The 24,501-nt window shown below is 38.3% G+C and overlaps 1 protein-coding gene across 2 annotated transcripts in view; it reads left to right on the forward strand.

The window, feature by feature from the left end:
* Positions 1 to 24,501, forward strand: part of TRIO (trio Rho guanine nucleotide exchange factor) — a 246,637-nt gene that overhangs the window by 2,062 nt on the left and 220,074 nt on the right. Inside the window, exon 1 of one of the 2 annotated variants that reach the window (XM_086898033.1) lies at positions 13,245 to 13,490. The exons of the other annotated variant lie outside the window; for it this stretch is intronic. The gene's annotated coding sequence lies outside the window, so the exon portion shown is untranslated. Of the gene's footprint in view, positions 1 to 13,244; positions 13,491 to 24,501 lie in introns of those variants that run through there. 2 annotated transcript variants of the gene reach the window in all.

The following is a 24,501-nucleotide window of genomic DNA, read 5'->3' on the forward strand; positions in this document are numbered from 1 at the left end:
GTAATCAGTGCTACTTGCGGTCGGTGGTGCTCTTCAGTGTGTTTGGTTTCATGGGGGTGAAGGAGGAGGTGTGATTTGTAGCAGGCATCCCTGAAGCAGGGCTGGGAGCTGCATTTGCGTGGATGGAGGGTCCGAACAGGGGACTGTGTCCCCTCCGGAGGACTGGATGTTCCCGAGACAACCTGGTTCACATGACATCCATTGAGTGTGAAACTCCTTGTCAGGATGCTGGCCTTGGTGGGTTTTATCGTGGAAGAAGGACTGAGCTTTATCGTTCCCAGGAAAAAAAATCCCGATGAAAGCAAAATTCCAGATTAGAACAGTAGGCTTACACACAGTAGTCTGTCTAGTGTAGTTACAAATGGGTGCTTGTGTAGTAATCTTGCAGTTTTGGAAGACCCTGCCAGCTGTATTAATAATCAACTTTTACATTTATGTGTGGGTTGAGAGATGCTACAGCTGGTAAGCTCGTAAGTGGTGCAGTGATGACTTCTGATGCTGATAACTTGTGATAACAGGGAAGTTGCACTGAGCTCGGTTTTGCAGTAACTGAAAATCTTAAAGCAGTAGAAGGACATGCTTATCAAGAAACTCTTAGAGCATATTTAACAACTGGCATTCTCATTTCCGTATTTACATGTGGAGATTATGTGGTTCAGCCTGGGTCTAACATACACTGGAAAATGTTCTGGCATCTGTTGTGGGTGTTTGGCATTGAGAAGAGCTCTTTGAATTCCGCCTCTGTACATGATCCACTCTTCTATTAGGAGAGGGTCTATTAAGAGATCTCCGGTGCTTCCCTTTGTTTGAACAACAGGCACTTTTTTTTCAGTGAAACACAATGGGCGCAGCGATCAGTGAACAAGGAAAAAACTTTCTTTGGTGCACTTAGGAGCAGACAAAATATTTTTCTCTTTACAGAATTTACAATGACAAATGCTTCCTTTTTCCTGTCACTTGCAGAGAGTTAGCAAAGCTGTAGCCATTACTTAAAAGAGAAAATTAGTAAAAATGTTGCAATGTTTTCCAGGAGGAAAAAAAAACAACAACAAAAAGCTTGCCTAAACAATCGGTTCTAATCTTGGGTTGGTTAAATTGGTCAGTTGAGCTGCCAAGTGGGGTTATTGGCTTGCCTCCTGTCCTTTTGTAAGACTAAGCTTGAAACAGAATTAAAGTAGCCTGTAGAATGGAGTTTCAGTATTTGGAAGATTTTGTTAGGATATTGAACAACAGCTAGGTTCACATCACTTGAAATGTGTGCATTTGCAATTTTCACTTTGGTTATGTAAATGTAAAATCACTCTTGAGTTGTTTGGAAAATAAAGTTGCAGTTGTAATGTGAGGAAAGCAGCTGAACTGGAAGTGAGGTGCTGGTAGTAGGAACGCATAAAGACTGTGTGTCTTGAATGTAAATGAGGAGTCCCTTTATTGGAATTGGGAGAAATTGAGGCAGTTTATTTTCTGTTACATATTTGGTATCTAAATCTCATTATTTGAAGCTAAAAAGAAAAGAGTGTCTTGTTAGGTCTATCACCTTTGTGGCAGGATTAGTAGTAAAAGAAGCAGAGTTGAGTGCCAGGCAAAGTGATTACATTTTGAAGGAGAAAACACAGTGGTTGTAGGAAGTGCCTTTCTGTTTTATATTTAAGTTGGAGATTAGAAATGATTGTGTAAACTGACAGAAGGATATATTTTTGACTATAAATATATAGACAAACATCCTTTTTTTTTTAATTAAAAAGTGCACTGGTGTGATTTGAAAGGACTGGTAAAGTATTTTGGAGTTGTGAAACAAAAACTATTACCATATGAAAACCCAGTAGTGCAGAGTCTAAGTGGCTGTGTAGAGTAGTGTTAGTACATGTGTTAAGTATACAAGATCTATTTTTTTTATGAAAAGTTATTAAGATAAAACTTTTCAAAATGTTTTCTAAGTTTTGACCCAAAATTGTCTGTATTTGAAAGGTCTGAAAACAGCTGACATGAGCAAAGTTGAATTTGAGGGAGTGACATCAAGTTCATGGCTTACAGGGCATACAGAGGTTTTGTTTGGTAGTTTTTGGTTTAATCTTTGCAGCTTTGCTCAATACTTTGGGAAGGGGATTCAGCTAACATCTTCAGGATGCAAAAGGGCTGTCTGTTAAGTTTAAATCATGTTATTGTAACAGTGTTTTCAAGACCAAATATTTTTGAATTTTGTGAATTTAGTTTTTAGGCATAAAGAACAGAACTTTTTTCATCCAAGTAAAAGACGTGTTGATCGAACTTTTAGTAATTTAAGTTACCCTTCTGGGATGATGGAGAAATCCATGAACACAAAAGGTTGCAGAGAAAAAGGCTTGCAAGCACTTTAGTCAACCCTTGGCTAAACAGTGTAGGGAGTGCTTTTATAAATTACTCTGATAAGTCTTCATGGAAAAAAAACAACCAACTGGTAACTCTTCACAGTTGTGAGATGAAAGTGGATGTAATTTCCTGTAAGATACATTTTTAATGAGTGGCCTCTACAAACTGCAGTAACTTCATTCATATATGGACAAATGATACAGTTTTCAAATTACACATTAGTGTAGTCACCACCTGTTTATGTGAACACTTGCCACATTCCTAGAAGGAACACAATTTATATGAGCAATAGGAAGGGATCCTTTGGAGGAGCAAAGGTGTTGGAAAAACAAAGGAAAAATAAAAGTCTCATCATTAAGGTGAATAACTGCTCAGGCTTTACCAGATGAAAGCTGAATATAATTGTTAATTTTACTTCATCATGTGATATGGGAGAACAAAAAACTGGAGGATTTTCCATCTGAAACTTAGTCTACACAGGTGGCAGCAGTCCTTTCTTGGGAGAAGAAGGAAGTCTGAGATGAATGAGGGTCTGGAGGAAATGGGTGTTCCAAGTTGAGGGTTCAGTGTGCCACCTCTCTCAAGGTGAAGTTAGGGAGCAGGCTGATAACCAGAATAACTTTAAATAGCACCTGGTTCTAATGTTGTACACTTAGTGTGTCCTGCTTGTGCATGTGTTTCTTAATGGAAGCTTAATGGTAGGAGAATTTAAAACTTTGGTTTGATATGTATGTTTAGGTACCAAAAGGAACATGTGAGTATTTTAGGAAAACAGAATGCTGAGATTTGTTGTGGTTGTAGACATTTGAAGACTTCTGCAACTACTAGTAACTTGAGACTTGGGTCAGTCTGGGTTCAACTAAGTCTGCTTATAGCAACCTACACTGATAGTTGCTTGAATGGTTGAGACCTCAGAAGAAGTGTTAATGACTGTAATGAAAACATGATTGATTTTCTTTTTCTCTTAAATAATGATCTTGCTGTTTGCTTAGTTTTCATGAACATCATCACTTAATATTGAAAAGATAGAAGCCAGCATTTAGAAATGTGTTATTTCAAGTTTACAAGAGGACTTATGTTTTATTTCTTCCTGATTATATTGCTTTTATATACTGTTGCCTTGCTTGCTTTATATTAGTGTCCTGTGTCATAGTGGCTGGGATAGCTGACCACATATAGTAGACAGCATTAAAAATGCTATCATAGTAGAGAAAGTCTTCTAGGAAGAGGGAAAGGAGAGAGGGTTGGGAAAGATTACATGGTAAAGAAAAGGCAAGCATATTATTAAAAGGCAGCAGACTTTTTCAAGAATACTACTAATAAAAACACACTATCATTTAGATCATGGGCAAAATAGCTTTCAAGGTAGGCATTAAATGTGGAAAACAAGCCAAATTTCCATCGTAAAACCATGAAGCAGAACACACTATCTATAAAGTAGGTGAATCTTCTTAGGAAGGCATTATCTCCTGGTGATGTGTAGTAGCTAACTTACAGAGAAGGTAGTCAGAGCTGTGGTTGTTGCTTACCTGGAGTGACAGTTGGAGCAGTTACAGGGTAGTTACAAGTGTCTAACCAAAGTCATCTCATGGTGAAGCCAAAAGTGAAGTTTTGCCAGCCAGCACTGGTGGTAGCTCATATGGCAGCTCCCTGCTGTCCTTGCAAGTACTGGTTCTTGGCCCTGTGGCTGTCAGGAGCTGAGGTGTTTTGAGAAGCCGCGAGCCTGCAAAGGATGTAAAGCGTGAAACAAGTTGTCCATTTCATGTGACTTAGAGTGATGACAGCATTTGTATTAAATAAATAAACACAGCAAAAATTTACAATGTTGTGTAAACTTTTCAAGACACTGTTACTTTGTGCTTTGACTTGCATAAGTAAATGAGAAGGTTGCAGCAGTATAGCTGTCATTAGTGCTGGTTGACCTGGGCTGAAGAAGTGGGCTCTTTTGTGAAGGTTTGATGTAATTCCAGAAGTATCCATTTTAATAAGATGGTTGAAACAGGGTGGTGTATAAATGATATTTTAAAAAACACCATAGAAAAATGCCACAACTTGACAGTTTCTGATGAGCATATGCAGAGGAAAAATAACTGCAGAAGCAATGAAGTTACAATGGAGAAGTTAGTCTGGGAAGTAGTATTGTTGAATTGATGTTCCCTGGAACAATGAAGATGAGGATAGAGAGCTTCAGTGTGAAATGCAGCAGCTGTTGTGCAATTTCGCATAGTGTGAAACAGCCAACTTCTCTGCGTATAGACAAGGATAGATCAAATTAGAGGTTAGGGTGTGTTTGAAACAGTTGGAGGCAGAAGTCCTGAATATTTCTAAAAGAGGACAGAAAATTACTTGTAACACCTGTGATAACTGACAGTTGATAAACTAAGTGCACATTTGGAATGGAAGGTAAAGGGCAGTTAGAGAAAAGCCGGGTCCGTTATTGGAAGGAGTACATTTGAGCTGGCATGAAGTGCTGATGTGCTCAGAAAGGAGCTGACAGAAGTAGAAAGAGACTTGGTACAGCTGAGGCTTTCATCAGTTGCAGACCTCAGTTACTGTGTAGAAGATGGGTAGTAAATGTTTCTTATAAAAGTGGTTTATCTCCAGTTAAATGTGTCCCACAGCAACCTAACAGAAACAGGTTTGAATTTCAACCTGAAATATCATGACTTCCAAAATCTTTTGCATGTAAAATTACTGTCTAGGTAAATAAAATCTGAAGAAAGACTGTAAAGACTTTCTTTACCCCAATATATATAGAAAATATTAATATTTCTCCACTCCTTTTTAATTGAAAAGAAAAACTAAAATTATTCTAGTGCCAAAATATGTTTAGGTGCAGACTGCTAGGTCAGTTTAATAGGGTGAAACTGCATAGTGATTTTTGGTCTGCATCTTGAAGAAGGAGATAAGATCACTGAAATAGCTGTTCATGGTCAGCAAAAGTGTTAAAATAGTAAAGACACATTGAAATTTTGGAAATGCAGTGGTGATTGAAGGAAAGTGGGTGATACTTTTATTTTTTCTGCTTGATGTTGGTAAGAACCAAGTTTAATCTTTTAAAAAAAAAAAGCTGCAAGGTAAAAAATAACTCATGAAGGTCACAGCAGGCTATTTTAATTTAATGACTAAGATGGTTGTATCTATTTGTTGTTCTCATGAAGAAATTTGCCTGATTTGGAGAAAGATCTTTGTTTAACTTAACATTTTTCTTGGTGCGGTAAAATCAAAAAGTAGACTACTGGTGAAGTAATACTGATGATCTGCAAAGCTGAGTCATATTCCTTCAGGAAGGATACTGCTGTTTTGAGAAAACAGATCACTTACCCAGTAGTGAGGAGGAGGAATTGAAATGACAGGGAACAACTCAAGTGCTTTTAGCAGTAGACACTACAGTACATTAAAGCATCTGATTTTCAGCCTCTAGAGTAGGTTGTTGTATGGATACACAAAGAGGAGGGTCATAAATGAGTTGTGTCCACAAAGTTTCACAAAACAGTCTGAGTGACAAGACTGTGCTTTAAAGATACAAAGCCTGTTCCAGTGGTTTCACTGCCAAATAGCTGCTCTAAGTCATCTGAAATTGCCTAATTGTGCATTTGTTTAAAAAACAGGGTTGTTTTTCAAGGCTGTTGATGGAATCTTCTGAAATAATTTAGTCAAATCTGTTTAATCTCCCGTGTTACTGCCTTGCATGAGTGGCAGTAGCACTGTTTAATATAAACAACTGCAAATATGTAACAGGTTTTCCTACTGAGCAGTGCTGAACTGTCTTTTGCTGGTATTTCTGAATATGATGTTTTGTAATCTGGACCTTACTGAAGAACTGAAATAGGCATTAGTGTTTTATAATTATGGTGGGAAGATAAAGCAATCTTTACAGGGAGATGGGATTTTTATTTATTTATTTTTTCTTTGTCTCTCAGGGTCCAGGATGCTGAGGAAGCAAGATGGAAAGTATAGGGAGAGAAGTGTAGGCTTCCAGCATTCAAAATATGTCGGGTTTGCTTTATGTGTTACACTATAAGTCTAGTATAGTGTGCTTGGATAATTCTCACAAATCTTTGCAAGAGTCAAGATGATGTTATTGGCATGTGTAATAGTCTGATATGAGCCTGAGATTCAGGAAGGTTTGTTTTACTACTGTGCATGAGGATACATGCGTGCATGTATACACTGTCAAACTAAATACTCCATGTGGATTCAAAAACTTGAGTTTGCATGACAAATCTCTTTGTTAAAAAGTTGGAGAAAGTATTCTAGGCAGCAGGCGCTGAACAGGGCTATTGTGAGTAATCCCAATGCGTTCTAGTCATCTGTGAAACTACCCGGAGCTTAATTACTCATGTTTTCTTGTAGTCTTAGTGCGTGTATGAGCAGTAATAGTTATTCCTGAGGTGTCTGCAGACTGTGTAAACAACCAGTAGTGATTTTTGTGGTTAGATCTGTACATGACTGCTTAGCAGTTACAGTCTGAGGATCCAGGGTTATAATGAAATGAGATTTTCTAAGTGCTAAAAATGAACAGGAAAATATACTACAGAAAGATAGGGCTCACAGGGACCTATCAGGTAAATACCTACTTGTTTTTGTCTAGTTTGTACCTCATGTATTACATAAAAGAGTGATTCAAAAGCCAAAACTTTTAGGCTTTTTACAGATTTTCTCTATTTTTGTGCGTAATATTGTGGAAACCTTCAGTCTTATGGTATACTTTGTCAAGGCATTTGGTCAAAGGCTATTCAAAGAAGGTTTATGATGACCACATAGCTAGTTAATAATTTTGAGGCCATCAACCAATGAAAAATATTATTGGTGAAATTTAATGAAAGCAGAAGTGTTTGAAGTCTTGGGGACTGTTTATTTTCAGAGCCCAGACAGATGTTAAATGTTGGGAAGAAATCAGGTGACATTTCTTTAAGTGTGTCCTAGGTAATAAAGGGAGGATACATCATGATCATTCCAAGAAGTGAATTAGATTAAATGGAGTGTTTAAATACCAAATATTACTTGGTTAACCTCTTATGTTACATGGTGGACTTTGCCATATCCTTTGTGTAGTCTTGGCTGTACAGTGTTAGATATAATTTTCTACTGTCCTTAAGGCAGTAAGTTCTTAATTTTCCAGGTGTTTGTCATGCCACTGACTTCTGGGCATGTTGGGTTAAGCAGCATTGAGAACAAAGATGATACCATTTACTGAGATCATAAAAATACTCCACCCTTTTCTAAAAACTTGGGGCAAAGGTCAAAGTGTTTTTGCCCTTTGTAATTCTCCTATTCCTTGAATTCCAGATATATGTAGCTGAAAGCACAGAAAAAAAAATGTAGAAAGCTGTCAGCAAATCAAGTTGAACTGAAGTATAAATTGCCTGGATTGTCCTGTTCTTCACAGAGGACAATAGCACATAGAACGTTGAACATCAGACTTAAGGAGATGCCAAATCCCTTCTTTAGAGGCCCCTTTCTGTTTTTTACTATAGAGTAATAAAATAGGATATGATTTCTCTGCTAAAGAAACTGAATAGCCATTGTTGTTATTTTTTTAAATAGAGCTTTACTCTCAAAGCTTTTATCCCTTTATTTATTTGTTTTATTGATGTTAGTCAGCTACTTCATTTTGGTTGATACTGTGCATAGGGTTGATCATAAAAGAATGGAAATGGATCAGCTGCAGCAGTAGCTTATGGTTTTTACATGTCTTAAAGTCACATTTCCTGTGTCTTAAGTACTTGTTTTCTGCACTTAAAGATAGGCTTGAGTCTGCCATAGTTTGCAAAGTTCAAAGAAGGAATCAGTGCTGTGCATTGCTTAATTGACTGGGTATCATGTGAGCTGGGCTTCTGTAAGGACAACAGAAGCCAAACTTGGCAAGTCAAACTAAAATTTATTAGGACAGTTGCACCTTTTCAGATCGAAAGATCATAATGGCTTTTCTATATGGCTTATCATAATGGCTTGTTGGTTGGCTGTCATGGTTTAGGAATGGTGTTCCACTCACTCCACTTGCTCACTCCCCCTCTGTATCCCCCATGGCTATCCCCTATGTTGGGATGGCGAGGAGAATTGAAGGTAAAAAAGGTAAAGATTAAGATAAGACCAATTTACTGGGAACAGTAATGAGATAAGAAAACAGACAGTAATCATACAAATGATAGAGTATACAAGAAAAGAAATGTTATTGCTCACCCTTTATGGGAGCCCCCAACATTCCTTGACTGCTCCCTCTGCCACACTGCCCTGATGTGGGAGTGAGTCCTTCCCTTGTTCCCAGAAAATGAAATGAGGTGGTTCTCTGGATCCTAATTGTGTCTCCTCCAGGCCAGAACAAGGACATTGGCTTGTTAATGCTTTAGATAAATAAAAACCAAGATAACTTTTCCACATGTAATGGAAGGCTGTCTTTGGACAAAAAATAAGGAGTCATACTTGACTGAATTTCTTGCCTTGGTGGCCGAGCAGAAAGTTACAAAAACGAATTTAATTTCTGTCCCCATTTTGGGAAAATTCTACTGTTTGTCTGTTGAATTGCCAAGACAGGAGACCCAAGTCAAGCCTGCTTATAATGGAAGGTGATAAGGTATGGTTTGTCTCATTGTGATCCTTGTTGAGTTTAGCCACGACATGCTTTTAACCTGTAAGTGCGGAAGGAGCAATATCTTTTCTAGCACAGCTTGGGGATTGGAGTCAAATTTGCCTATGCTTAACTCAGAACAAGGGTGTAATTCAGCCAACAATAACCACTCGGTGTGTGTGTGTGTTAGTTTTTTTTTTAAGCTTGGAATCAGATGCATCCTACCCTAGCCAAAGGGAAACATTTTAGAAGCTCTGACGCATTTACACAGATGAAGGAAGGAAATGTCCAAAAGAGTCAAAAGCTAAAAATAGATCAGTTTACTGAGTTGAACTCTGGGTGGGAATTGACGAACTAAATATAAATCTAAATTTGAACCTTTGTGACTTACATAACTGAGTGGTGTAACCTCTTTCGGATATTGCTGCTTTTTCTTGCATTCAACTTTATAGTAGACAGCTTCAGAGGAAAACTTGTGTCAAGCTTTGTGAGTTTGCTTTGCTTTCAATAGACCACACTGAGAAGTCTGATTCTTTCTTGACAATTTTTGTTACAGCATAGTTTAACTTCCTGGAAAAGTGGACTGTGGTTTGTGTTGGGGTTTCTTTGTTTGTTTTGAAGAACTTCTCAGTGGAAATGCTATCTCCTGACTCTACTGAACAGAAGTTTTAAACCAGTAGAAATTAGAACCAGTATCTGCGATGTTAAAAAGGGGTGTCATTTTTTTCCCCAGCTTCTTCAAGAAGCAGTAAATTTGCGTCTGTCGTATCTGTACATAGAAAGGAATGATAACATGAACATTAAGAATGGATGTTTGGCTGTCCAAAAGGGTTTGCTCACTGCCTTGCCACAAATCAAAGTTAAGAAGCTATCAGCTTTCCTTTGAGGTAGAGAAAAGTAAGCTTGTTTGAGAGTGTAAAATTTGTGTAATGGGAAAAAAAATAAAGGAAAAACTGTTAGTATGTCAGAGTGTTGTAGATTACTGTTAGGTGACTGGTAGTGCCATGGAAATTAAGATAAGCAAATTTGCCTTCTTCCTTGATTAACAGAGTACATTTTTTGGATAACTGGTGGTAACCAACACAATACTGCTAACTAAAAATGGGCCTTTTCCAGTGCATTGAAAAAGGGACAGTGCAGCTGAATCCCTGTGGTATAGCCTTTGCCAACTGCTAGTGAAGAGCAGTTCTTTCATAATGCTATACCTAATTCTAAAGCTTTGCATTGGGGTGGTGAAATACATATATTAATGCATTGACTTTGCCAGAAAAAGAAATGTTACTATTTACAAATACAGTAAATGTAATAGGATATTATGAGTAAAAATGGTAGCATTGATTAGATTAACTTCAAGCAGTAACTCTCCACCCATCACTCCCACAAGAACTGAGAGTTAGTTTTTTTACTCAATACCTTCCCTTTTTTTACTATATCTTTTGATGTAGAATATTTGCTTGGCAGATGTATAAATAGTTGTGCTCTTGTTTGCTTTATGTTTTTGTTCGGTTTTCCAGCGGGGACTGAGAATGTTTGTTTTTGCAAGGTTGTTTGGAAAAAATTTGGAGGATTACTAAAAATAGTATTTGTTCCAAGCAGCAGTTTATCTGTTACAGCAATGAGCAGTTTGTAGCAAAACAACTGATTATCTACTGTCATGGTTATATACCAACATGGCAATTTAAACTTTGTATTTCTAGGAGATCTTGTTATATAGCAAATATGAGAACTACTGTGTTTAAATCTCAGACTTTTCCAGAATAGGCTTTTGGAACAGATTTGTCCATGTTGCTGTCTCCACTGTTAGAAAGTTAAAGCTGTAAAATGCATTTTCAAGAGCACTTGGTTCACTGGGTGGCTACGCAATCTGTGGTGTTGCTGCTCCTAGGCAAGTTCATGAACAGGATGTGACTTGCAGTTCATGTCCACTGAGGCAACATGAGTAGGTTCAAAGAGCAAGAAGGTGCTGCTCTCAATAATGCTGTAAATGTCCTCTAGGCAGTGAAAAGAAGTGGAAGAGCTCTGTGTTTGAGTGTGGTAAGCAAGGATAGATATACCTTGATACTCAGGTGAAACACTTAAAGCGCAGTCTGGGCTGCCAGAGCTCAACTCCCCCTGTGCATATGCTGAAGATTTGTTACCTGTTGATACATCAGCAAATGTGAGCAGGGGTTTTTGTGGTCTTGAGCAGCCAAAATAGTATCTTAGGGTTTAATTTATTTCTTTGTGAAGTATTTTTACTACTTGGGGTAGGAATCTCACTCCCACTTGTCTCCTTTGCTAATACTTTGGTCTCTGGCTCCTGTTCTGATTTGAGAGGTGGAATACAAAATCTTCAGGTTTGAGATCTCCTAGTTTAGTGAGACTCGTTAACCACAGAGAGATGAATGTTAGAGGAAGGATAGGCATCTTTTTCCAGAGTGGCTTTTCACTGTCTTAATTGTTTCCTCTGCTTCTGTGATCCCTTCTTTTGTTCCTTTTCTTCAATAAATATGACAGAGGTCCAGCAGACAATAAGCTCAGTCACGAGGCATCAGTGTTCATCTCTACAGGAGGCCCATTACGTGCACATGGATAAATAGGGGGTCCTGTGGAATTTGAGAAATACAGCATGTGCTGCACTGACAAAAAGAGGTTGCATGGGCTGCCGTAATGCTGCATTACCAAGTTTTGGAATCCTCTTTGTGGCAATTTCAATCACACCTGGTCCTATCTCAATTAAGTCATTATTTAGCATTTACGTACTTAGTGGATGATGGTAGATGGCATTGTTTTTATGAGGTGGCAGTGGTTACTATGTTACATCAGAGATATTTTGGGAGCAGAAATTAAGTAATTTACTGTGTAATACTGAAAAAAGAAGATGTATAAGCTGCTTTGTTAGAGTGATATATTGAGGACAAATTAGGTATTTTACTACTCTTTTTTTAACTTTTTAAATTATTTTTTTTTAATTAGACCCAAATACACTCTAGTATTCAATTTCTTAGGGATTGATTTTTGTCACTTGAGCATCATGTTAGTTCTGGCAAGGTACTAAAAGTTTAATGAAGCAAGGTGTAAAAATTATCAAATACCAAGGATGAGGAAGGAACCAAAGGATTTATTTTCCTTTCACAAGCAATAGATAATTAAGATTGAAAAGACAAAATATGTTCTCAGGTGAGGAATGCTTTCCACAGCATAATAGGCTAGGATTTATATGCAAAGCTCCCATGGGAGTATATATGTCACTGAAGGACTTAACTGGAAGTTCAAAGTGATAAGTGACCTAAATTATTACACTTTTTATTTTCCCAGTTATGTGGACTAAAATTGCTGCTTTTATAAGAAGCTTTATGGACTGAACTATCGTGTAACCTCCAAGAAAGGATCCAAAAGGAGATAAAGGGGTGCCTCTTCACATGATATGAGAGAGTTATAATGTTGCTGTGTACAAGCTGCATTCCTTCTGCTTTGTGGAATAGAAATTACTGAATATATGAAATAACTGTTTCCATGTCAAGCTAAATATCATAATGGAATGAAACGTATTCCTTATTGAAAGGTGACTGGTAGAGAGCTAATTATCAGAAACAAAATAACCCTGTATCTCCCCAGTAGAGTTGGATGTCAAAGGTGACAAACACTTGAAAATGTTTGAGTTATATTTGAAACGTCAATATTTATTGGTTTCCAAGTCCTGTGTTAGGGGTTGGTTAGCTTTTGAACAGCACACAGCGTAAGGGCAGTATTATCAGCCACATTTAAACCAAGAATGAATTAAGTGTGTTTAACTGGTGGATTTCTCATCCAGGCATCCATTTATTTCCAGAAAATTTGAGAATAAAGCCACTATTCAAGTCAATATCTTTATCTTTGACTATCTTTATCTTTGACTTTCAAGTTTATCACAAGTTGCACTGTTGATGTTGGGGGAAGGGGAGGGGGAAGCAAGTAAAAGTTGCTTGTTCTGGAGATCAGTCTGGCAGTCTCTAACCAGTGAGGCACAACATATGTGTGAATTGGTGAGCTTTTAGTAGTTGAAGTACAGCTCTGGAGAATAAGCTCTGCTGTCCGTGTCTTGGTTCTGCCCAAATATGTTCAAGTTTGGCACTGATATGAGACGTACTCTTTAAGAAAGCAGCAATAGCTGGCTAGGGGCAGGCAGGCATATATATGAGATGATGAAGGATGAAAGAAAATCAAGGGAGAAATTAACTGGCAAAATTAAGGGTGAGGGTCAGTTTGCTTACAGAAATACTGGAAATCACCACACTACCTACCTATTGCAAAAGCTGCTGTTTCTATTACACTGTAAGAGAACTAACAGTCCTGTTAATGTACACAGGCAGATTAATAGATGCAAGGGATCCTGAATTTTCACAGGCCATTTGGCAGAAAATGTACTGTTTCCCTGAAGCAACCAGCAATTTCAAGGCCAAAAGGAAGCCTTTCTTGCTTTAAAGCACAGCACAAGAAGGACAAGCCTAAGCAGAAGAATGGAAGGGAGATAATGGATATATGATGCAGAAGACTTGGGATTGGAAGTGCGGTGAGGTCATGAAGAGAACTGACCCTTGAAAGGAACATAAAGGTGGGTTGTGTTTTTATGTACCATGCTGATCAGATGTTTGCTTTACAGGGATAATGTGCTCAAATCAGGGAGACAAGCTGTTAATAGTCCCTGCCCTAGATAGGTCTTATGTTTTTATATTCCCTGAAGAGAAGAACAAGAAAGTGGAAAGGAACTTGGATAGAATTCCTTAATTTTGTAATACAAAGTACAACCTTGACTTGTACACAACTCAAGAAAAAGTCACTGTTAACTATTTTGACCTTAAAATTAACATTTTTCTTACACTCTTCCTCAAATTCCTGCTGCTTCAAATAAAAATGTATTACTTTGGTTTCTGTGGAAAGAGCAGCGTAGTTGCAAGAAGGTCACTGACAGTCTTAGCCCCACAAGGATCCCAGCAAATAAACACATTTGTGGTTAGTCCCTTGCTGTACCCTCTGCTCTGCCAGGTCTGCTGCAGAAGATATGTGTACAAGGCCGTACTGATCTCAAGAGATTTGCTGAACTTTATCTCTAGGTAATCGTCTTGTTGTGTTCAGATGAGATTACTAATCACACTTTTTAATTAAAGAAATGTCACAGCTATAAGAAAATAAAGCTGTTTGGAAATGGTGGTTATTTTGCTGACAGTTTTCTCTGCTTAAGGAGGCTCAATCAAAACTTACTGCACTGGCAAATGCATGCTATTGACTGAAAACGAATTGTGACTAATTTCAGGCTGACTTCTTCCCAGGTCTGACTTCTTCTTTGTGGTCAAAATTGGTGAAGCAATTAGTGATGTGAAGTATAAATTTTGTATTAAATCTTTAAAGAGACAGCCAAATCACTTACATTTTGATTGTTCCCTCCTAGTAAAATATGTTGAAGGAAAAGCTGGCATTATTAATGTAAAGATATGTTTCCAGAAAGGGCAGTTCATATAGCTGAAAAACAGAAGCAGAGTTAAGAAAGAGCTAACTTGAGTTTACTCCCTGGGCTAACAGTAATTTCCAAGTTAACATACTCTGAAATGTTGCTTTGACAGCAATCTTGGATTTAATTCTGCAGTATGCAATTAGAATTGTCATTCCCTGTGATATTTAAAATGCAGCCTTGAGTTTAGCACAGAAAGTGAGTATGGTTGAGTGTTTTTTCAAATGACATCTACTTCAGTAGTTGCTATGTGTGCAGTTTATCTAGTGTTAAAAGCATTCAAGTGTCTAAAGTTAGGAATATATTGCTGTAAGAAATAAGCAAACCCCAGCCCATACACTTTGCTCATTACCTTTATTTTAAGCCTAGTGTTACTGCTGGATGCCTTGCTTTTGTGGTTAGTTTCGTTAGAGTTTTGAGTCCACTGGAAGTATTTTGGCCCATGTCTTAGAGGTAAAATAAAATTCAGTACTGTGATATTTCAAGCTGGTGGAGGAAATTGTCAGTGATCCAGATATATGAAACTGGTAAGTGGCCGATAGTTTGAAAATGGTTCTTAATTAATGGGATAAGTTTATAAAGCTGGCTATGTACTAATGAGGTAATTTTATATTTTCTATTAAAATTGGCCTTGTCAAAGGGAGGCTTTTTGATGGATCTGATAAATGTAGGACTGGAAAAAATGGTTAGTGGAATATATGGACAAGTAAAAAGATGCTTGTGTTTATGTACAGTTGAAAAAAGTAGACTTAAAAATGATGTAATAGAACTGCCATATTGACTGCACTGAGGAACAAAAGGAACTGAAGAATGAGGTTAGTAATTTGTTGCAGATAGCAAAGTTCTAAAAAGGATCAAAGAAGTCCTTAAGAGTAGGCTCTTAGGCTTAGACAGAAAATATGAAAATAAATACTTTTTATTTATTGCTGTTCCCAGTACTTCTCCATCTCAACATGTTTTGATCTGACTTCTAAGTTGTAGTTGTTTCTAAGGCTAGAAATGGTTAGTCAGGTTGTACAGAGGCATGCTATATGATAATGTTGCACTACTTCTGTCTCCTCAGATATCTGTAGTTATTTTCCTATTCCCTGACTTTTTAGAGCTAGTGTGAAAGTTTTTTTCTCAAGTAGTGGCAGTATGATGGAGTTAATGTGCTCAGAATAGGGAACATGTGTTCTGACTGGCTCTTGTATGATGAAGAGAGTTAAATGCAGGCTGCACAACTTGAATTTCTGAGGAAGAGGGCATATGTGGGTTCTTGAAAACATTTTTAGTTACTACATCTCTGCTTTACCCTCTAGCTTTCAGAGATACACCTGAATATAGACTCAATTAAATTCCTGTCCTTTAATGAAGTCCTTTGCTTAATGCGTAGCTGATATGCCTGGAACATCAGGGCATTGGTCAGGATCCAAAATTAATTGCCTCTTGGGGATGGATAGCACAGTGTCTCTTTCAAAAGCCTTCTGAAATGGTCAGCATTGAAAACGAGGCTCATCCTTATTATGTTAAGGTATTTGGGCCTTAACATATTAATCCTTAACAATGCTTAACATTTTTCACTTTTTAACAACAAAAGCAAATAAATATTTTGTCTGTGGAAGATGGCACAAGTTGAAAGAGGAGAGCCATAACTTCCTCACTTGATGCCTACTTGTAGCGTCCCTCCCCTCCACCAGCCCCCAAATGTAGGAGGAGGCAAAAGCCCAAACCTGGCATAAAGGGAAGAGGGCATTCCCGAATCAGTCACTAGTGCGTCAGCCAACAGTAGAAAAGTATTATTTTAATGTGGCTAAGGCCCTGTTCTTTCCTTTGTATTGAATTCCTTCCTGTTTAAGAACATTGTCTTTAAAGTACACTTTGGTCAGCTTGAATGGTAGGAACTTTCTGCTTATTGCTACAGTATCTGTATTAATTAGTTGGTGCAGCTGTTTCGAGCAGAAAAAAAAAAGGAATTAAGCAGGAATTGGCTGTGGGATAGCAAGTGTGTTTGTTAGCAGAGCTGCTAAAGCGTGCTAGCTGCACGTGGAGGTGAAAGAAGGCAGAACTAGGGAGGAACTGAAACTCAACTTGTCGTTGCATGCTCAGCAGGAGAAGAAGATCCAACATGGGCAAAACCATGCTAGATGATATGGATCCAAACATATATCTGTCAAATATTCCAGAATCTCAAATGAGTAACTGATGGGTGTTAAGTAACTTGGTGCAACTTTCATGGCCCCTCACATTGTATCAATTAATGGAGAAGATTAAGCTCCATTTGCTCAATGAAAGGAAACATGTAATTTTCAGTAATGCTTGAGCTAATATCCATGCATTTCTGTGACTTGAACTTCAAAAACAAAAGTGGAGGTAGCTATTCTGCACGTTCTTTCTGACTAATTCCTGTGACTTGTATTGGACTGGTTGTGGGCAAGCAGGGAAGGGAGAACGTTGTGTTTTTTTCAATAATTGTGTAATTAAATTCATTGATGGTAGGCCAAGAATACTGATCACAAGGGTTGGTGCTGAATCAGAAGGAATATTTTAAATGGTGCTCTGTTGAGCAGAGACATAATTGCCCTCTCTTTCCCCTTCTTTGCTTATTGGATGGTTGAATTGCTCATTTCATACATTACTTAGAGTGTGACTGGAGCTGTGAATCAGTGCTTGTTGGAGTTTTGCATCTGGCTTATGTTCTGACTTCCCTTTTATGAGCTGGAGAGGCTGCCTCTGTTATTACTGTGTAGTGAAAATCCTCTTAAACTCTCCTTCTTGTGAGTGGGTGAAAATGTTTGCCAAACACATGAATCAATAATTGCTTATTTGCCTCAGTGCTCCTTTTCAAAAGCTTCACTGTCCTTTTCTGTGTTTGCACAGATAATCGATGTCTGTCCCCACATGACAATTAACAGAGATAGATAACTTAGGGGCCCTTACTTTACAAAGTCATCCTACAGCTCTGCCTCTCTGAAACCTCATATTCCATTTTTGACCTTTTATCAAGTCTTTCATTGAAATGGCAATAACTTGTATGCAGTGAGAAAGACTTGATGATTATTTTAGTTAGAGGTGTTTTCTGGTTTTCCGTGTTGCTGAAATGCCTGGAGCTCTGTGTGGGACAAAAGGAATAAGTAAACTGTCAGAAGGCTATTAAAATTGAGATATTCACTTGTCTCAATATGAGGGGAAACACTGCATGTAACTTGACCTGGTAAGTTTTCATAAACGAGAGACTGGCTTTTTAATGGCCTTGTCTAACATGTCCATTTTGTTCTGCAGTTGCTGACTGAAATTGAAAATTAAAATGAGGGGAAAATAACCTTCATGATTACAGTTTTCCCTTGGGAACTATTTCAATTGTGGCTTTCTCAAGAGAGAGATTGTGGCTTCCTTTCTATTTCTGTGGCATGAAAATTCAGATTCTAAAGTTGAGAATATTCTAGATGTCAGTTTCAGAAGATACAAACAACTTCCAGGTGCCTGCAATTTGAGGAAGTCTCTAGTTGATTCAGATTGCCATCATGATGTGACCTTTGTCAAAAATAACTGCAGTTAAGTAGTACATGCACAAACTGTGTATGCAGTGGAGTAAGGAAAAGACAAAACAATCTGTTTTAATGGATGAGATTTCTTTGCTGTTTTAGATTTGCATTCTGTAGTGGGAAGGCAAGCTTTTAAAACTCTGTTTTACTTTGTTTGCTATTCAGGTCAGTGGCTTCTTAGTTCACTGGAGGACTGCAAGATAGACTTGAGCTATTCGCACTGTTCCAAATCAGTGGGGCTTCCTGTCACTGTGTGACTTGTTTCGTTCCAGTGCTTGGCTTTGTCATCCAGTGAAAAACTACCCTTAGTGCCATGGTTTATGCCGCTGAAAAATCTGCTTTTTGGTACCACAATTAACATTAGCTGGATGGTAGCACAAAGCTTCAAACTGTATTGCTCCATAGCTCAAATGAACCATAGATACAATGCCTGTACCTGCCTAAACCTTAAAGTATGTTCAGAGTGTTTATATTTCAGTGATATGATCTAATGGCAACAAAATTTCTTCACTGGACAAAAAGTAAGAGGAAAAGAGGATTCCATCCCTCTTTCCATAGGCCAGAAACTACACAGAATCTGTTTGGTTATCTAGAGCCTCTTAGTGGCTGTTCCCATTAGCAATTTAGTTCAGATCAAAGTGTTCTTTTGGAGTGCATCTCATGATTGTCCCATTTCACAGTTCTTTGTTTGATATGAAGCATCTCAGGCACACAAATAGGATTCCTTTCAAATTAAATTGAAAGGAATTACGTACATCAGTTACAAATAAATATTAAGTCCACAGAACCAGACAACAGTCAGTCAAAAGGAAAACTTTCTGTAAAACTTCATTCAGAATACGTAGATTGGCCATTGAGGTTTCTGTAGCAGGATTTTGCTGTGTTGGCCGTCTTCTGTTGCACTGTGTGCCAGGCTCAGGTGTAGACTTAACCAGAGGATCAGCAGCTAGGTCCTGAACTCAACAAATGCTCTAATGAAGTAACAAAGACCCGATAGTGGCAGAGAGTTAATTTACTGTGTGAAATGAATGATCACTCTAAAAGAGTGGATTGTGCTTCAGAAATGGAAAAGTGATTTGTGCTTTCTCAGTATCCAAGTATCAGTATCCAAATAGGACTGCAAGGACTTGGAGAGCTGAAGGAAGGAAGGAGATGGCTGCTTGAGTTACAGGTGTGAGGTGAAGGGCTGGTGTTGCATGTGGCACAGCAGCTGATGCAGTTGTGTTTTCTTCTGTGGCAAGGCACTTAGGTTACCTGTCAGCACCACCCTAATGCAGGTCCCAGTTTTGACTGGCACCTGTGCGTCCAGTTGTGAAGAATTCTGTGTGTCTAAAAAGCACAAGTTCATCCCTAATGCTCTAGAGAAGGACACGTATTTGAGGTTCCTCTCTACCAAATGCGACTGGATGGATGGCATTTTCTTCCTCCACATTCAGTCGTAGAAAAACATGGTTGAGGTGTGAATGGGATGATAACCATACAAGTCCTGCTCCTCTGTTGGAAACTACAAGGTCCTTTGAAGCAGAGCCGCCTAAAGCCAAGAAACAAATAAAATGCTGTAGGAAGAGGACAGTCAGAAAGCAGGCATGTGAACTGACTCTATGATGCAGATAGGCTAGAGAAATCCTTCTAGTGCAAAAGCTTCTCCAAAGTTATTTATTCAGAAAGAAATTCAATTACTAAATCATCAATAATTGAGCACTGGTCATATGTTTTCAAAACACTGAAATGTTGCTGTAGAATTCATCATTAGTTGAAGTATTTTGAAACAGGTTGGAGAAGTATAACTGTCCAGTAGATACTGTTATCCTTTTGCTGTGCCTCTTCTGATTAACTCTTAATTCTTAGATAAATTTTTGAGTGCTACTACTTGACCTACTGTAAGACCCATCAGTGTAAGGCTTGTTCAAGTAGCCTTGTTGTGATAGCTAGAGTTTACATATTTGCCTATCAGCCAAAATTTTCATCTCTGTAGTAGAGTTATCTGGAAGAATATTTTCTGAAGTTCCAGCTGCTTGATTGCAGCGTCATTGCAGCTGAGTCCAAATGTTACTGACTTAGGGGTTTTGCTTTGGTCGACGTGTCAGCACTCACTTTTGTCTTCTCTGTGTGTGGCACCTGGAGCAGAAATATGTCAGGATAACTCCAGGAGAGAATGTTGGAAACAGAATATAATGTGAAATTGTAGGCAACGTTGATCAATTTTGCTTAAAAATGCTGCTGTGGAGCTCTTGTACTTAATGAAGATGTGCTGAAGGGCTTAGTGAAGGTCACTGCTAGCAGTAAGGATTTGTTGAGATCGTGTCTCTTTAAGGGCTGCTGCCAACTTAAAGAAAACCTTCCAATCTCTCCATTCTTGTGTTATTTTGGCTGCTGAGAATGTTTGCATTGCCCAGGAGCAGGGATGGGAGACTAAGATGAAAATTTGTATTTCTGAGGACCTACTGTGGGTGAGTTCATTCGCTTTTGCAGATTTGTCTTGAGAGATGGTGAGCTCTGGCAGATGAGCAAAATACTTTATTTTTAAATCTGTCATGAGTTGTAAGTTGATATTATCACACAAAAATAGAAAAACTTTTTAAAAAAAGTTTATCTACTATCTAGGGTTTGAATTGATGACTTTAAACAAGACCTCCAGTTCTTCAAAACTCCAAGTGTAGGCTTCATGTTTAGTTCTGGTGTAAAAAGACAGCACTGAATTTGAAGTTGTCAAAGTCTCTGGTCCTCACTGTCAGTAAGGTTGCCCATCCACTCAGAATTAAATATCTGCTTGGCGATACATTTGCATCTTTCAAATTTGTGTGTAATGCATATTTTTCTACCTTGTGTTCAGTTCCTTAATGGTGACATACTTTTGCTAGAGATCAGTGTAAACGACTCCTTAGGTGCTTGTACAACAACCAGCAGCTGTCTGTTTCCTACTGGACTTTAACCCTAGCCTGCCAGCTCTAAGGAGAGCTGGTTATACAGCTTCATTTCTTGAGAGGGAGGATAATGGTGTGACTTAGTGGGTATTTAAGAAATACTTGTATTAGTAAATTAGTTTGAATTTTATATAAATACCACTAAATAGCATTTGTAAAAATAATCTTTATTATGTTTAAGACAATGGTATTACCAATGATTCTGTGGAATAAAAACTAAGTGGCATACTTTTGTCATCCCAGAATCAGAGATGTTAAGGAACATGAACAAAGGGAGGGAGCAAATCTTGTTTCTTCTTCTTCTTGTAGGAGGGGTTTCAATTTTAATTTGCTTGCATTTATAGGTTGACCTTCTGCTTTCATAAAGCTATTTGTAAAATTCCACCTGGACTTTGTGTATGTTGTCTAACAGCAATTTGAGGTGACAGAAATCCATGCACATCTTTGCCTCTTCCCTTCCCAGGAAGAGGAGAAGGTTGTAACTGGCAGACTGTGACCCTCTGACCTCTTGAGGCTAGTGGCTTGTAAGGGCAAACATGCCTGGATCTCCCTCAGAAGAGAACAGGTTTTCACCAAGTCTGTTACTGCACCTCTTTGTTCAGAGAAAGTGAAATGGTATTTCTAAGCTGTGCTTCCAAATGAAAGAAATCTGTGGCCTGAAAAGGGTACCTCAGCCTGCAATGTGTTCTGGCTTCCTCGCATGGCTCCTGGTGTCTTGAACTTTGGTGCATTTTTCTCTCCTCTATTGGATACTTGTAAGGAGTTGTAGTCATTTGCGTGACTCTGATAATAGACCACTTGTAAAATCAAAATTGTCAGGCGTGATTGGAAACACTCCCTGCAGAGTCAGATTTGCTATATTTGGAGTTGTTGTGGGGTAATTTTCTTCGCTCCTAATACAGCCTCTTTCCCACACTGCCACTCCATTTTGCAGTCAGTACTATTGAGGGCAGAATCCCTTGGTGACAGAGCTATTGAATTCTGCAGACATGTATGTTATTATCAAGCAGGAGATCTCAGAAGACGTTTTGATGGAATATACAGCGCTCCTATGGGAATGTTGACTTAGGCTCAATTCTGCCTCTCCCAGGTGTAATTCCTATTAGAGACTTTAAAGAATTCGGTGTTGTCCCTTTCAAAAGCATTCCTTATCCCCAGTTGTGTATTTGACTAGCAAGTTCATGTGCATGAAAGGCCACACATTGCTTTCATTGCTTTTTTCTTAATTATGAACACTCAAATGAGAAGAGCAGTTGTTCCTCTAACTAGAATACTGTAGTACAGTTTCCCAGGTAATGGTAAAATTACTAAAGTAATATTTTGGTCAGCTTTCATTTTAGATGATAAATTATGGACGTGAGTTATCACAGAATACTAGTTAATTTCATGGATGGTGTTTGGCTGGTGTTCCAGCAGGTGCTGCTAACAGCAAAACTTGTAACGAGCAGCTGAAATTGCTGTCTGTAAATCTTCTTGAAATGTCTTCAGGTACAGAAATGTGAAGAGCTATTGTCCTTCCAGGCCAAGCCAAATCTTTGTGTCCCTCTATCCTACCTCTTCCAGTTACCAAACCAAATCCCCAGGAAACACCCCACAAGGATGGGATAAATGTTTGTGAAGCTTGTCCACTCTCTTGCCTCAGCATGCAACTAGGTCTTCCATAGCTAAGAGATATTTCTGTATTTTCAGTGAGCTGTGGAGTTTTGCTTTTCTACCAACTTGTTCAGTGTCCTCTTGGGCCTGTATATGCATTTATATCTTGAAAGTCCAGCGGTACACAATTTAATCACTTTAATCACCTCCTTGAGTAGTTTCGAGCCTGCTACCTTCTAGTTTTCTTTGAGACCTCCATCTTTTGTGTTGAAAGAGTTTGCAAACAATTAATTTGCCCTGACCAAGCCACTCATGATATTATAAACCTTTCTCATGTTCCAAGACTTTTCCATGCTGATGTCTTTCTCTGGTTAGCCACTTGTGATGCAGATGGATTAGAATCATCCCTCTAATCATCTTGTTGGCCCTTGTCTGGACTTGCTACAATAGGTCATGTCCTTCCTGTGCTGGGACCCCAGAGCAGAGCAGCAGAATCCCCTCCCTTGCACTGCTTTGGATGCAGCCCAGAGCATGTTTGATTTCTGGGCTGAGTGCACATGGCTGGGTCATGTCCAACCTCTCCAGCACTCCCAAGTCCTCAGCAGGGCTGCTCTGGATCTGTTCATTCCCCAGAATGGGGATATCCCCAGATCTGGGTTGATAGCAGGGTTTACCCTGACCAAGGAACTGCACCTTGCGCTTGGTCTAGTTAAATCTCATGAGATTCCCAGGGGACCACTTCTTAAGCTTGTCCAGATTCCTCTTGATGTCATCCAATCCTTGAGGCATGTCATCTGCACCACTCAGCTTGGTGCTGTCTGCAAATTTGCTGACGGTGCACTTGATCTCTTTGATTAATTTTATTTATCCTTGTTGCTCTTTGTTGAACTTTCTTAGGTTTTTCTACCTTATTCAAGAAGATGGAATTAGATTGTGTTGTAAAAGTAAGCACATTGCAACTTTACACAGTTGTTTAATGTTTTCAATGTCATTCTCTCTTTGCAATTAATTGAGCATTTAATCTGTTTATTTAGTGTCCTTTTCTCCCTATATGGATGCTTTTGTTTTTATCTTTATTGGGCATATCTTTGAAGATATGGTTACCAGAATACTTAGTTGACTTTTAAATCATGCTGATGCCACTACCACATTAGAGCCAATGTAGTTTAGGCAATAGATGCAGAGTTAAACAACATCCCCGTTTAAGGAGAATTGAGTATTGACAGGCCAGTTGTCGTGAAAGTAAGGGAAAGTGTTCATGACTTCGAATTTCCTGATAATGGGTGATGAGCCTCAGGTCTAGGACCATCTTGAAATTAGTTTTAAATCTTTAAAATAAGATAGTTTATTTCTAGTCTCTACAAATCCTCTCTCTCATAATTGTTAACTTCAGCTCTAAATTGTTGACACTGAGAAACATTTGGGACTTGAGTATGAGATTTTATTCGCAAAGGGGTAGTGTGGCTTCTCATGCCTTTACATAATAGCTCTAACATAGACTGCCTTATTTAGGATGCCTTTTATGAGGTGCAGGATGTTGCATCTGCTGGTGGAGGTGAACAGGATCCTGATGTTGCTAGTGATTGTAGAAATGAAGCATTATAAGTTATTGTTTAATTCTAATATAAGCTTATTAGTTCATTGTAACAACAAAAAGAAAATACAAAATCTTACATACAAAGCCGCTGTTGTTAAATTTGGTGTTGACCAATGCTATCATAATTTTCTCTTTGTATTTGAGTGAGCTCCTCTGCCTGGTGACACATGCATGTGACAGTGCAATGAATATTGACATTCAAGTGGACATTATATTTAAGCTCTGATACCAGTACACAGTGTTGAAATTGTTGTGGATAGCCTCAGCTTCCAGAAAGATGTACTGTGGAATTTGTGTGTAGTCATGGTATTGCAGATCATTTGATTGCTGAGAATGAATGGAGCTTCTGTGAGTTCTGGCATTATGCATATAAATATATGAAAATATGTGTATTTGAGGAACTGTTATGCATGGAAGAAAGTTTGGTCCAGTACATTTCAACTTGCAAGATTTTTCCATTCTATTTAATTTTACTTCCA

The sequence above is a fragment of the Cyanistes caeruleus genome, chromosome 1, assembly GCF_971803275.1.
Source record: "Cyanistes caeruleus chromosome 1, bCyaCae1.hap1.1, whole genome shotgun sequence".
NCBI classification, from domain to species: domain Eukaryota; kingdom Metazoa; phylum Chordata; class Aves; order Passeriformes; family Paridae; genus Cyanistes; species Cyanistes caeruleus.